This window comes from Dioscorea cayenensis, chromosome 11 (assembly GCF_009730915.1).
Source record: "Dioscorea cayenensis subsp. rotundata cultivar TDr96_F1 chromosome 11, TDr96_F1_v2_PseudoChromosome.rev07_lg8_w22 25.fasta, whole genome shotgun sequence".
Taxonomy (NCBI): domain Eukaryota; kingdom Viridiplantae; phylum Streptophyta; class Magnoliopsida; order Dioscoreales; family Dioscoreaceae; genus Dioscorea; species Dioscorea cayenensis.
In genome coordinates, this window is record NC_052481.1 from 12,398,276 (window position 1) to 12,409,224 (window position 10,949).

General features: G+C 39.6%; 1 non-coding gene across 1 annotated transcript; it reads right to left on the bottom strand.

The window, feature by feature from the left end:
* Positions 1-9,620: 9,620 nt before the first annotated feature.
* Positions 9,621-9,726, bottom strand: LOC120272899. The gene has a single exon (XR_005540432.1). It is a non-coding gene; the product is annotated as a small nucleolar RNA R71 (small nucleolar RNA).
* Between the last annotated feature and the right edge of the window lie 1,223 nt (positions 9,727-10,949).

Below are 10,949 nucleotides of genomic sequence, written 5' to 3' on the forward strand. Positions count from 1 at the left end.
GATACTTATACAACATACAAGGAAAAGAAAGACAATAAAGAGGCAATAAAACTTCATCTACAATCTTGATCTCCTTGAATGGATGAAGCCTCGAATGATGATGCAATGGTGGCTTAGAACCTCACTCCAACTCCTTCTCCTATGATCCTCTCCCTCTTGGTGATGATGTGTGCTCATTTCCCACAAGGAACGTTACTGAAAGATGGCCGAAAGGCCTCAATAATGTGTGGTGGCGGCGGCCCAAAAGGCCAAGAAGAAGTCTCCCCCAATTGCCCTAGAAAAGCCTTCTTATAATGCTAAAAATTGAGCCATCCCAGGGTCAATGATGGCCTCATTGAGGCCGTATAGATCAAGCTAGATAATGGCTTGTCTTGCTATAGTATCAATCTCGGTGTTAATACCGGGCAACATTGAGACCATATGTCCTAGATCAATTCTTGACTCAAAAACTCTGCAGGTGCTGCAGTGATTGCTACAGTTATCTTGCTATAGCACCAAAGCTACAGTACTCCACTACAGTAATTACGCTACTGTTCGTGACCTAGTTTTCTTCTCTTTTTTTACCCAAATCGTATCTTCATGTCTTCCATGGCTTTTTCATACCCTGTGAAGCAAATAATAGTCAATTAAGCACAAAACGGGCATCCATTCTTATAAAATACATGCAAGAAGTATAAACTATATATACTAAAATATGTACATTTAGACACTTATCAAATATCCCCACACCTAAGCATTTGCTTGTCCCCAAGCAAATAAATCATGAAAACAAATAAAATGATAAGTGGCTAAATGTATTACCTCCGGCTTAAATAAATACAAGAATCTACAAGCACTGGATAATGATATACAGATGTTGAGTTACAAACAGTATGCACAACAGAAAGATCCTATCTCACCTCTTATATGTCTGTGTGATAAGTGCTTGAGTAGACATATTTTTTATATATGTTTTACATGCATTGAGCATCATTTTTACTGTGGTTTATGTCTCATATTGTGTATTTGGTGTTCTTTTATGCATATAGGTTGTGAATGCCTTGAAGAGTAAAAAGGAAGCAAAGATAGGCTATAAAGACACAATGTTGGGAGTTCTCGTTCAATTCAAGGATCAAGACACGAGGGCAGTTCATAAATGTGGAGATGTGTGCCAACTTCCAAGAAGATTCAAGTCAATTCACTATTTGGAAGGGCATAAAGGCAGCCACATCTTCATATTCCTTCTCTTTGTGAAGATTGCAAAACCTCTCAAAGATACGTCGATGAAGAAAAGTTTTATAGCCTAACACATGGACGTGTGCCCGGACATGTGGCCTTAAGAGAAGAGTGACCTCTCAAAGATACTGTAGCAATTTCACTGTAGCCCGCGTGGAAATTTCTGCCGCCCATGCGGCCGCGTGGAAAATCCACACGGGCGGGTGAGGGCACGTGACAGACGCGATCTAAGGCCTATAAATAGCCGTTTTGCCCTATTCTTTCTCATCTTTTTATGCGGCTCTTGAGGGTGAGACGGCTAGGGTTTGGAGAGGAGGTCTTTGCGGCTTTGGAGGCGCTTCATCACCAACTTTGATCGATTCCTCCTCTGTCATAGCATCAAGGAAGCCACCGGTGAACCTAGCTCGAGTGGGTCCTTCAAGACGTCGAAGCTCTCCATCAAGGCCATTAGTTCATATATAAGGGGGTTTATTTCTATGGTTTTTAATGTACTTTCATTCATTGATGATGTGTTTTTGTATGTTGCTCCATGGAGAGCTAAAACCCTAGAGGGTATTTGGGCTTGTGAACCCTAGGATTCTCATCTTTTGTGGATTTGCTTAGTGTTTCTATTTAATCCGAGTTTGATTAAGTTTTAATCTTGTATTCTCATTGCTTGCTTGTTTAATTAATCCTTGTGGTTGATTGGATTTGCATGATTTGTTACTTTGATGTGAGAGAGGTCTCCATTAGAGTTAGAACTTCAAGGTTAAAGAGGGTTGAGAGGGTGAGTCATGAGATAGTGGAGTGTCCCCTCTCCCTTCCGATTGAGTGTATTCTATCTCCGTTCCTTAAGCTCTATGCAACCATATTTGGTGTGAGGCGTGAGATTGAGAGATTTCTCCACGGGACCTTGTAGGGGGTTAGGATCCTTCGCGGGAATTAGGGTTGGATCAATCTTTAGGAATCGGATACAACTCTTGGAATCCCTAGAGTGCTTTGCAGTCATATGTGGTGTGAGGTGTTGAGATTGAGCGATTTCTCCACCGGGACCTCATAGGGGACTAGTATCGGTGATCGGGAGGCCGGATCCGATTATATTTGGATTTCCACGACTTAACTTACTCATCATAGAAACACTTTGCTTATTCGGTACCTAATACCTGAATCCTAGGGGGAGCATTGCCGGAATACCCCACTTTTACTGATTGAGATCTCCATCCATTTTACCCTTGCATATTTGTCTCCGGCATTCATTTCTTCGCACATTAGATCACCACACCTTTCCATTTATCATTAGGTTAGAAAGCAGAGAAGAAGTTAGTACTAGTAGCCCTGTTCCCTGTGGATTCGACTACCCACTCACCGGGGTAATTATTACTTTGACACCCGTGCACTTGCGGTACATACACGCATATTCGGACGTGTCACTTTGCCATATGTGTGAATCTTCTATCTCATCTGCCCTGACTTGGTCTAGCCTACTGACTTTAATTAGTACATCTTTAGATGCTAATCACTCCACATGCAAAGAGTACTGAGTCTTCAAATGCTAAGTGCTACTTTAATGAACAAGTAAGATCCTTCTAACTCTTAAACTTGAAATTACTCCCTTTTCTTTCTCAAAACCTGTATTAGGTAGTCGAAAAGATCACTAGGGTTTTTATTTTCATTTAATTGAATTTCATTTTTTTTTTTCATTTTTTTTTGAGTCACACTAACGTAGACTGCACAAAAAATCTTTCTGAAGAGTGCACATGCTAGTTAGGCATAAGAGCCACCCAACTACTCGATTACAGTCTACATATATGCATTTATGCTTCATTAGCAAAGGAATACTGACATAGACTCCTTTTTCTTTTTCTCTCTTTTTTTTTCACATTCACCCTAGATCACGTCTTCAGATTACTCTACATGCCACAAAACTAGGGCTAGCTCAACAAGACTTAGAAGTTCTTAAGAGTTCATTGAAAGAAAGAAGTTAGAATTCTAAGGCCAAGTACTCAAATTTGTGTGTTAAGCATACAAGAGAGATCGAGTAGTCATGTTGGCTATTCCCAGGACATCAACATAAGATTCAGTGCACAAGATAATACTCGAGGTGATTTAGGATTCAATAAGGTACAAAAAGCATGTAACTCACATCAATCAATAATCCATGCTAGAAGAATCTTACAAGAATGAAAAAGCCATCATGGGTAACACTAGCATGCAAACAATGACCATAATACATGAAATACACCCATCCCCACACTTAGTATTGTACATTGTCCCCAATGTACACTAATCATGAAAAGCATGGTAGAATAAGCAATGAAAATAAAAGTGGAGGATGAAAACGAACTTCCTCGGTTCATCTTGTGCAAAGGGCAAGGTATGACCTGAACATAAGGTATGGTGAGCTATACATGTCGGGTCAGGCTTCCACCAAATGGAAGGAGGGCTCACCAAGCTCCCTTAATGCCTGCAAGGCATAAAGGGGACATCATCATTTCACAAAAATTTACATAGGAGAGATAGGGAGTAATCATGCAAAAACTAAAACAAAACACAAAGAGAACACAAAAACTAGAAAATAAAGTCTAAACAATAAAACAAAGTGTGCATGCTAGTCCTTGTCCTAAGAATTAGGTTTCTCATCACAAAATGACATCTTTCTCTATGGTTTTCTTGTCCAAAAATGTGGTCACCCATGTGGTGTAAATATAACTCCATGGTTGTTGTCAATTTCTTCATCCACAACATTCCTACAAACCATGAAAAACCAAATTAAGCATAGAGGAATCCGATATAATTCAAAATGTAGTGAAAGAGATGAAGAAACAATGAAAAAAAATGATGTATAGTGGTCATACGGCCGTATGTGTACTGTTCACTTCGAAAGAACCTCCCCAAAAACATGAAAATCGAAAACATTTTACATAAATTGAAGAAAGACTTCATCCACAACAATCACACCACAAAAACCAAGCCAAATACTTGATAAATTCCACAAATAAGCTCCAAGAATGCAAGAAAAATGAAGAAGATAAAACTAAGGCATCAAAGAGCTTACTGACAAAACCTTGAGAAAACGCGAGTTAAAACTTTGGTAAACCATCAGAGCGAAGTCTCAAAGATGTTAGGAGGCGATCTTGGAGAAGAAATGAGAGTTTTTGGGCAAGGATTAGTGGAGAAATAAAAGAGAAAATCTGGTGAGAAGAAGAACAAATAAGGAGAGAGAAAAGGTGGCCAAAAAGCTAACACATAACCCTATCTACAGTGCATACAGCCTCAATGAGGGCCTAATAGAGGCCGTATGCCCTAGTTTAAAGTTTCTGGATGGGGAAGACGGCCTCAGTGAGGTCCTCATTGAGGTCGTATGCACCCAGGAAACATTTTGAGCTAAAAAAAAAATGCTTTTCCAAGTGAATAAGGAAGGCTTTAATGAGATTTAGAACACCTCCAACTTGAAAGAAATGCTTAAAAACTTCAATTTTGTGCATGAAATACTATCAAAACATGTGCTTCTCAAGAAGATAAATGATTAAATCGCAAGAAGGATGATGAGAAAAATGCACAAGGCATGCAAGCATGGACTTATTTACACAACAAAAACATAAAGGAAACAAAAATACACTTAACAAGAACACAATCTACACTTAACTAAAAATATGAAAAGAAGAATATGAAGAAAATTAAAGCTTGGGTTGCCTCCCAAGAAGCGCTTGTTTAACATCATTAGCTCGACGTACCTCTTTCTTATCTTAAGGAGGCTTGAAGAGGGTGTGTTCCTCTCAGCAACATGTAGCATAGCTACTTCCATGAAAGAAAAGAATTACCTTTCGGGATGGTGAGCTTGTGGAGACCATGAACATGGTACCTTTAGGCCTCCATGGGAAAAGTTTAGGCCAAGAGTTGTGCAACTTGAACTTGGGTGGATCCTTAGATGGTTTAAGCATCCTCTCCGCTCCCATTCTATTCCCGGCTAAATTTACTTGGAGCTTCCTTAAACATCATTTCGGCGTCCAAGGGAATAGGTAAGGTTGAAATTTTTTCAAACTCGGCATCCGTGGGTCCTTGGATGGTGTAAACCTCCTATCCACATCTCCTTCTTCAACCATATCAATCTTCCATTAATTACCCAGAAAAAATCATTTTGGCCTCCAAGGGTAAAGTTTTGGTTGGGATGTGTCCAACATTGGTATCGGTGGGTCAATGGATGGCTTCAACCTCCTACCCAAATCTTTAGTTGTCCCGAATAATTCTCTTTTGTGCTTGGTGTTTTGAGTCACTTCCATTCTAAGGGCTAGCTCAAGTGATATTAGTGCCACTTCTTCAACCTTTTTCACCTCCAATACACCAAAGTTCTCATCCACCTCCATTTCATCATATCTCTCTTCAATTTCATTGTTGTTTGTGGTTAGGAGTTCTATTGCTCGTTCTTGAATTAATTGTTCAACCCGACTCTCTAATCTGTGAAGAGAAGCTTACACCAACAAAAGTGTAGCATCGATGACCTCAAATCGGGCATTACATTTGGCATCAAAGGCATGAAGTTTAGTGGTGAGGGTGTCAAATTTGATGTTGATGCCTTGAAATCTCTGTTCAGTATTTATCATGAATTTTGCCAACACATCCTCTGTAGTAAATCTCTTTACAAGTGGTGGTTGTTTCCCTTGATTCAATGAAGAATATGGCTGGTATTTCCACTGCGGATCATAAGTTGTGCTGCATGGGTTTCCTTGAGTTCTTTACCCCTCAATATAGTTAACATGGGCATCAACTTTAGTGGCTGAAATTGAGTTAGAATCATTCAAATTCCAAGCCCCTGGCATTTTCCAAGAAAAATGTACCTTGCACAAAAGAGGATATAAAGAACAAAGTTAAATAAAATAAGAATAATATGTACAAAGATTAATATGTACAAATAAAAGAAAAATGGCTAAAGCAATAGATTTCAAGCTTTCCTAATATTCCTTTAATTCCCTGGCAATGGCGCCAAAAACTTAATTGCTTCCCTGTAAGTATACGGGATTGCCAAGTAATACCTTGTGTGTGACGCAGGGGTCATATTCCATGGGGCCAAGGAAGTATTATTACTGACTCTTCATCTATTATCAAGCCTATAATCCTTAGTAAGAAGAGCAAATAAAACAAAATAAACTAACCTAAGCTAATCCTATGGCCGGGCAACTAACGCACACAAATAAATAAACAAGGGGGTGTCAAGCAAGAGAAGGTGGTGTTCGGATAAGGAATCCTCCTAGGGCTATCATTAAGTCCCAAACTTAGATGGTTTAGAGTGTATTGACGGCATTTAAGAGCTATAGATCTAATAAATAGGTTAACCCAATTTCTCGGTGGTTAACCCCTAATCCCATACGAGTGTTAATTGCAATCTCATCCGGATTAACCCACCTACAATTGCAATGAGTTCAAGGAAATCTCTAATAGGAGTAAACCTACTATCCTTCGGCTTAAACCTAGCATTGGAGGGCTACCAACACCTGATCTCTCGGTGTGCTGGAACAAGAATCCCCTTTCAATCTCTCCTAGATCTAGTATACGTGAGTAGGTCACATCTACACATACAACTCATAATAGAATTATGGATTTCACCATAAATGTTATTCTAAGAATCAAAGCACGAATGATTGAATCTCAAACAACCATCAAATTAAATGAAGAACAGCATCCCAAGTTCATACACAAGAATAGACCCTAGTGTTCATACACATCCAAATACCAAAATAAGTTAATCCCTCATGATGAGGGATACTTATACAACATACAAGGAAAAGAAAGACAATAAAGAGGCAATAAAACTTCATCTACGATCTTGATCTCCTTGAATGGATGAAGCCTCGAATGATGATGCAATGGTGGCTTAGAACCTCACTCCAACTCCTTCTCCAATGCTCCTCTCCCTCTTGGTGATGATGTGTGCTCGTTTCCCATAATGAACGTCACTGGAAGATGGCTAGAAGGCCTCAAGAAAGTGTGGTAGCAGCGGCCCAAAAGGCCAAGAAGAAGTCTTCGCCAATTGCCTAGAAAAGCCTTCTTATAATGCTAAAAGTCGAGCCATTCCGGGGTCAATTATGGCCTCATTGAGGCCATATGGATCAAGCTAGATATTGGCTTCTCTTGCCACAGTATCAATCGCGGGCAGCATTGAGGCCGTATGGCCTAGATCAATTCCTGACTCAAAAACTCTCCAGGAGCTACAGTACTCTAGCTACAATAAATATGCTACAGTACTGTGACCTGGTTTTCTTCTCTTTTTTGCCCAAATTGTATGTTCATGTCCTCCATGGCTTTTTCATGCCCTACGAAGAAAATAATAGTTGATTAAGCACAAAACGGGCATCCATTCTTATAAAAATACATGCTAGAAGTATAAATTACATATACTAAAATATGTACATTTAGACACTTATCAAGGAGCTCATGCACATGGGGGTGTGTGCCAACTTCCACGAGTATTAAAGTCAAATTGTGAGTTGGAAACGCTAAAAGGAAGTCACATTCCTATGTCCCTACTTTTGTGAAGAATTTAAGAATCTTCCCAATGATGGTTAGACGACGAGAAGGCTCATAACCTACCAGTGGACATGTGCCCATCCATGTGGCCTCAAGAGAAGAGTGTGCGGAGCCTTATTATGATAAGTGGCTAGGGTTTTGAGAGAAGGTCTTTGGTGAATTTGGAGGTGTTCTTCACCAACTTTGTAGATCTCTTCTTCGTCATAGCATCAAGAGAGCTTTCAATAACCTAGCTTCGGAGAGGGATCTTTCAAGACATTGAGTGACCGATCAAGGCCATCATCATGAATTTAAGGGGCTTTTATTCCATGGTTTTTTTATCCACATTGCATTATTATTTGCTTTGTAATTTGACCCATGGAGGGCTAAACCCTAGTAGGTATTTGGGCATGTGAACCCTAGGATCATATCTTTGTATTGATTTACTTTATGTTTTCGATTAAATCAAAGGTTAATTGAGTTTCAATATTGTTTATTCATTGGTTTCATGTCAAATTAATCATTGTGGTTGATTTGTATTGCATGATTTGTTAGTTTGGTGAGAGAGAGGTTTCCATTAGGGCTAGAATTCTAAGATTGAAGAGGCTTGAGAGAATGAGTCATGAGATAGTGGAGTGTCCCCTTTTTCCTTTGATTAGTACATCCTATCTCCATATTCCTTAGGTATTATGCAACAATATTTGGCGTGAGGCATGAGATTGAGAGATTTCTCCACTGGGACCTTATAGGGGGTTAGGAATCTTTCACCTAGAACTAGGGTTAGGCCTATCCTGAGGAATCAGGTGTACTCTTAGGAATCCCTAGAGTCTATTGCGGTCATATGTGGTGTGAGGTGTGAGATTGAGTGATTTCTCCACCAGGACCTCTTAGGGGAATAGTATCAATAGCGTGGAGGTAGGGAACAATTGTTCTTGAATTGTCTCAATTCGATTAACTCGGTTTAGAACCATATGGTAAATCTTACACTTCATGTTATATCCTAGGGAGAGCATTACCTGGGTATCTCATCTTTATTGATTGAGACTTCCCTTATTTTTACTCTTTTTTGCTTGCTTGAGACATTCATATTCTTGTGATTGAGTTCATTTCACCATAATCTTGATCCGACTACATAACTGAGAAGTAGTTACTACTAATACTTCAATTCCCTATGGATTCAACTACTCGACCTCATTGGGTACTTTATTACTTTGACACCCGTGCACTTGCTATACACGCACGCAAGAGGTGTGTAAAGTTTTTAGTACCATTGCCGAGGAATGGGATATTAGGAATGCTAGGAGTTGGTTACTTTAGTTATTCACTTTTTCATTGTTTTTCTACTTCATACTTCTTTCTTTCGCCATTCTCATTATTTCTTTTCCTAATTTTAGCTACAGGTTATGACCTGAGGGAATCCTTTGACATTGGTTGAAGAAGATCCTAAAATTGAGCGTAGATTGCATAGAAGGGGAAAGGAACCTATACAAGAGCAGAATTTTCAAGATAAAATGGAGGTTGAAGAATATGAAAATACAGAAAAACAAGAGGGGCAGGAGAGATCACTTTTAGATTTTGCTTGACCTATAGTTCGTGGGACATAGTTGAGCATTATTACTCCACTGGTTGTAGCCCAGAATTTTTAGTTGAAGAAGGGTTTTATTTAGACTATTTAGCAGTCCACAGAGTTTAATAGATTAGCCGATGAAGATCCAAACAACCATATTGAAACTTTCTTAAAGTGTACGACATGCTGAAAATCAATAGGGTTTCGGATGATGCAATTTGCTTGAGTGTTTTCCCATTCTCATTGAAAGTAAGAGCCAAACAGTGGGTCTATTCATTGGCAAGAGCTTCCATCCCAACATGGAATGAAATTGTACAAGCTTTCCTTGCAAGGTATTTCCCTCTGAGAAAATCTATGAAGCCTTAAAATGAGATCTTTTCATATGTTCAGATGGAGCTAGAATCATTATTTGAGATATGGGAATGATTCAAGGATCTCTTGTGGAAGTGTCCACAACCTGGGTTCCTCTAGTGGATGATCATTTGTACATTCTATAATGGGTTAAATCCAAGCATTAAATAGCTTCTTGATGCCACCGTGGAAGGAACATTAGGAACAAGACCCCAGAAGAGGCACGACAGCTAATTGAAGAAATAGGCTTGAATAGCTATCAATGGAATGCAAGAGAGAAGAAGAAAGTGGCTGAGATTCATGAGATTGATGCGGTTACATCCTTGGCATCCCATGTTGAGGCATTGAGCAAGAAATTAGACACTCTAACCTCACCAAGGGTGGTCGTGATCTTAAGTTGCGATGGTTGTGGGTGTTCAAATTTTCCATCCGATTATCCTATCTCAATTGCTATCTCAGTCCCAAGTGAATAGGTAGACTTTGTGGGCAATGCAAGAAGAGGACAAAGCAATCCTTATAGCAATACCTACAACCAAGGATGGAAAAATGATAAGTGCTTATGTATTAGTAATATGAAGTATTCTTTTCTTACGATGAGCATTATTTTTCTCAGATTTTATCGCTAATACATGTGTTTTTATGTTCTTTTGCGCATATAGGGTTGTGGAGCCAAATGGAGAAGAAAGAAGCCAAAGTAGATTACGAATGAATTATGTTGATGGAATCTTAAAGTGAACACACAAGAAGACACAAGTTGTGTCCAAAGACATATGAGCGTGTGCCAACCTCCATTATGCTCGATGGAATATAAAAATTGGAGGGGCAAAAAGGCAGTTGACACGTCCGAATATGCGTGTAAACCGCAAGTGCACGGGTGTCGAAGTAATAATTACCCCGGTGAGTGGGTAGTCGAATCCACAGGGAACAGGGCTACTAGTACTAACTTCTTCTCTGCTTTCTAAACTAATGATAAATGGAAAGGTGTGGTGATCTAATGTGCGAAGAAATGAATACCGGAGACAAATATGCAAGGGTAAAATGGATGGAGATCTCAATCAGTAAAAGTGGGGTATTCGGGCAATGCTCCCCCTAGGATTCAGGTATTAGGCACCGAATAAGCAAAGTGTTTCTATGATGAGTAAGTTAAGCCGTGGAAATCCAAATATAATCGGATCCGGCCTCCCGATCACCGATACTAGTCCCCTACGAGGTCCCGGTGGAGAAATCGCTCAATCTCAACACCTCACACCACATATGACTGCAAAGCACTCTAGGGATTCCAAGAGTTGTATCCGATTCCTAAAGATTGATCCAACCCTAATTCCCGGCGAAGGAT